Below are 3,610 nucleotides of genomic sequence, written 5' to 3'. Positions count from 1 at the left end.
CCGCTTTCCTTCCCGGCCACCAGGTCAACCCGCTGAATGTATGGGGTTGACCTGCTGGCCGCTTTTCTTCCCGGCCACCAGGTCAACCCGCTGAATGTATGGGGTTGACCTGCTGGCCGCTTTCCTTCCCGGCCACCAGGTCAACCCGCTGAATGTATGGGGTTGACCTGCTGGCCGCTTTCCTTCCCGGCCACCAGGTCAACCCGCTGAATGTATGGGGTTGACCTGCTGGCCGCTTTCCTTCCCGGCCACCAGGTCAACCCGCTGAATGTATGGGGTTGACCTGCTGGCCGCTTTCCTTCCCGGCCACCAGGTCAACCCGCTGAATGTATGGGGTTGACCTGCTGGCCGCTTTCCTTCCCGGCCACCAGGTCAACCCGCTGAAAGTATGGGGTTGACCTGGTGGCCGCTTTCCTTCCCGGCCACCAGGTCAACCCGCTGAAAGTATGGGGTTGACCTGGTGGCCGCTTTCCTTCCCGGCCACCAGGTCAACCCGCTGCCGGCATGGGGTTGACCTGCTGGCCGCAGAGGGGCAGGCTCCGGGTTGACCTGGTGGCCGGACGGGGATTAAGCCCCGGCTCGGAGCAGGGCAAGCCCGGGCGGAGGGGGGTCCGCTTGGCCCCTGCCCGCGGGGGCAGGCTCCGGGTTGACCTGGTGGCCGGTTTGCTTTCGGGCCACCAGGTCAACCCGCTGCCTGTATGGGGTTGACCTGGTGGCCGCTTTCCTTCCCGGCCACCAGGTCAACCCGCTGAATGTATGGGGTTGACCTGCTGGCCGCTTTCCTTCCCGGCCACCAGGTCAACCCGCTGAATGTATGGGGTTGACCTGCTGGCCGCTTTCCTTCCCGGCCACCAGGTCAACCCGCTGAATGTATGGGGTTGACCTGCTGGCCGCTTTCCTTCCCGGCCACCAGGTCAACCCGCTGAATGTATGGGGTTGACCTGCTGGCCGCTTTCCTTCCCGGCCACCAGGTCAACCCGCTGAAAGTATGGGGTTGACCTGCTGGCCGCTTTCCTTCCCGTCCACCAGGTCAACCCGCTGAATGTATGGGGTTGACCTGCTGGCCGCTCTGCTTCCCGGCCACCAGGTCAACCCCCTGCCGGTATGGGGTTGACCTGCTGGCCGCAGAGGGGCAGGCTCCGGGTTGACCTGGTGGCCGGCAGGGACTTCAGCCCCAGGGCCCCTGGCAGGGCGACCCTGCCCTTGTTCCCCAGAAAAGGAGAGAGCTGGCTCGCAGCGGGAAAAGCTGCCTACGGCACCTGGGATTCCCAGGCGGTCACCCATCCAAGTACTAGCCAGGCCCGGGACGGTTTACCTTCCGAGATCGGACGGGATCGGGGGCCTTCCGTCCGGTATGGCCGTAGGCACTCGGCTCCGGTCCGCCTCGTCCCCTTTCCCTTACTGACTCCCCTGCCTCGGGTGGGCCCGATCCTTTTTTCCGTTTTTTTTTTTCGCTCCGGAGGCTTCATGAGCCCCCCCCCAACACCCCTTTGGGGGTCGGTGAAAATTTTTTTTTCAGACTTCCAGGGGCCCGATCCTGGCCGCGGGCACCCGGCTCCGGGCCGCCTCGTCCCCTTTCCCTTACTGACTCCGCTGCCTCGGGTGGGCCCGATCCTTTTTTCCGGTTTTTTTTTTCCGCTCCGGAGGCTTCGTGAGCCCCCCCCAACACCACTTTGGGGGTCGGTGAAAAAATTTTTTTCAGACTTCCAGGGGCCCGATCCTGGCCGCGGGCACCCGGCTCCGGGCACCCGGCTCCGGGCCGCCTCGTCCCCTTTCCCTTACTGACTCCCCTGCCTCGGGTGGGCCCGATCCTTTTTTCCGTTTTTTTTTTTTTTCGCTCCGGAGGCTTTATGAGCCCCCCCCAATACCACTTTGGGGGTCGGTGAAAAAAATTTTTCAGACTTCCAGGGGCCCGATCCTGGCCGCCGGCACCCGGCTCCGGGCACCCGGCTCCGGGCCGCCTCGTCCCCTTTCCCTTACTGACTCCCCTGCCTCGGGTGGGCCCGATCCTTTTTTCCGTTTTTTTTTTTTTCGCTCCGGAGGCTTTATGAGGCCCCCCCTAACCGTTTTTGGGGTCGGTGAAAATTTTTAGTCAGACTTCCAGGGGCCCGATCCTGGCCGCGGCTTCGCAGGCTGGCCTGGGGGGGGGGGCATCTCTAGCTCCGGCCGCGGACGGCGAGACGCTCGGCCACCAGGTCAGCCCGGAGGAAAAGGCTGAAAAAAATGTCTAAGTCCCCCCGGGACACCAGGTCAACCCGGAGGAAAAGGCTGAAAAAAATGTCTAAGTCCCCCCGGGACACCAGGTCAACCCGGAGGAAAAGGCTGAAAAAAAGTCTAAGTCCCCCCGGGACACCAGGTCAACCCGGAGGAAAAGGCTGAAAAAAATGTCTAAGTCCCCCCGGGACACCAGGTCAACCCGGAGGAAAAGGCTGAAAAAAAGTCTAAGTCCCCCCGGGACACCAGGTCAACCCGGAGGAAAAGGCTGAAAAAAAGTCTAAGTCCCCCCGGGACACCAGGTCAACCCGGAGGAAAAGGCTGAAAAAAAGTCTAAGTCCCCCCGGGACACCAGGTCAACCCGGAGGAAAAGGCTGAAAAAAAGTCTAAGTCCCCCCGGGACACCAGGTCAACCCGGAGGAAAAGGCTGAAAAAAATGTCTAAGTCCCCCCGGGACACCAGGTCAACCCGGAGGAAAAGGCTGAAAAAAAGTCTAAGTCCCCCCGGGACACCAGGTCAACCCGGAGGAAAAGGCTGAAAAAAAGTCTAAGTCCCCCCGGGACACCAGGTCAACCCGGAGGAAAAGGCTGAAAAAATGTCTAAGTCCCCCCGGGACACCAGGTCAACCCGGAGGAAAAGGCTGAAAAAAATGTCTAAGTCCCCCCGGGACACCAGGTCAACCCCGAGGAAAAGGCTGAAAAAATGTCTAAGTCCCTGCTCGGCCATCAGGTCAACCCCATTCAAAGTGACGGGTTGACCTGATGGCCGGCAGTCTCACGGAAGTCCGGATGGGGTCGCCAAAAGTGCCCTCGGCCGACCGAGAGAACCAGGAGGTCGGATAGGATTTCAGATTGGTCCCCCTAAATTGGCGGTTGGATTTTTCGACTAGTTCATTTTGACGGGTGCGAGGAGATTTCTGAGAACAGGTTTTTCGGAACCTGTGAGAACCAGAGATGAGCCTCGGGGACCAATCTGCGCGTTGTACCCGATCTTGTGAGGGGGGACAGGGGCACGTTGGCAGGTGGGGCGGCCCCCGGCCCCCCCGAGCCCCCCCTTTTCCGGCTCTTTTCCTCCGGGGACCCCGTCGTCCCCTCGCACCCCCGGTGCAGGCCCGGTGGCCGGGATGCGAACTCCGACTGTCGGCGCCCCCCGGAGGGAGGGGGGGCCCGCTCCTCTCTCGCCTTCCGATCGATGTGGCGCTCACGTTCGCGACGGGAAGGGTCCTTCGCGGGCCGGCGCCCCCGACCGCAGGGGGCGTCTGGCGTTCAGGCGGATCGGGTCCCTCTTCCTCTTCGCGTCCCCGGATCCTGGGGCCGATTGGGACTTTCCTCCTTTGGGGGGGGGCCCGGGCGCGTGCCCGGCCCTCCGCGCCGTGGGGCCAGCCGGCCGAGATCTC

General features: G+C 62.5%; 1 non-coding gene across 1 annotated transcript; it reads right to left on the bottom strand.

The window, feature by feature from the left end:
* Nucleotides 1-1,247: 1,247 nt before the first annotated feature.
* Nucleotides 1,248-1,366, bottom strand: LOC141979808 (5S ribosomal RNA). The gene has a single exon (XR_012637199.1). It is a non-coding gene; the product is annotated as a 5S ribosomal RNA (ribosomal RNA).
* Nucleotides 1,367-3,610: the final 2,244 nt, after the last annotated feature.

Source organism: Natator depressus, chromosome 28 (assembly GCF_965152275.1).
Source record: "Natator depressus isolate rNatDep1 chromosome 28, rNatDep2.hap1, whole genome shotgun sequence".
Lineage (NCBI taxonomy): Eukaryota > Metazoa > Chordata > Testudines > Cheloniidae > Natator > Natator depressus.
Note: the sequence above shows the minus strand (reverse complement) of the source record. Positions and strands in the feature narration are given on the sequence as shown.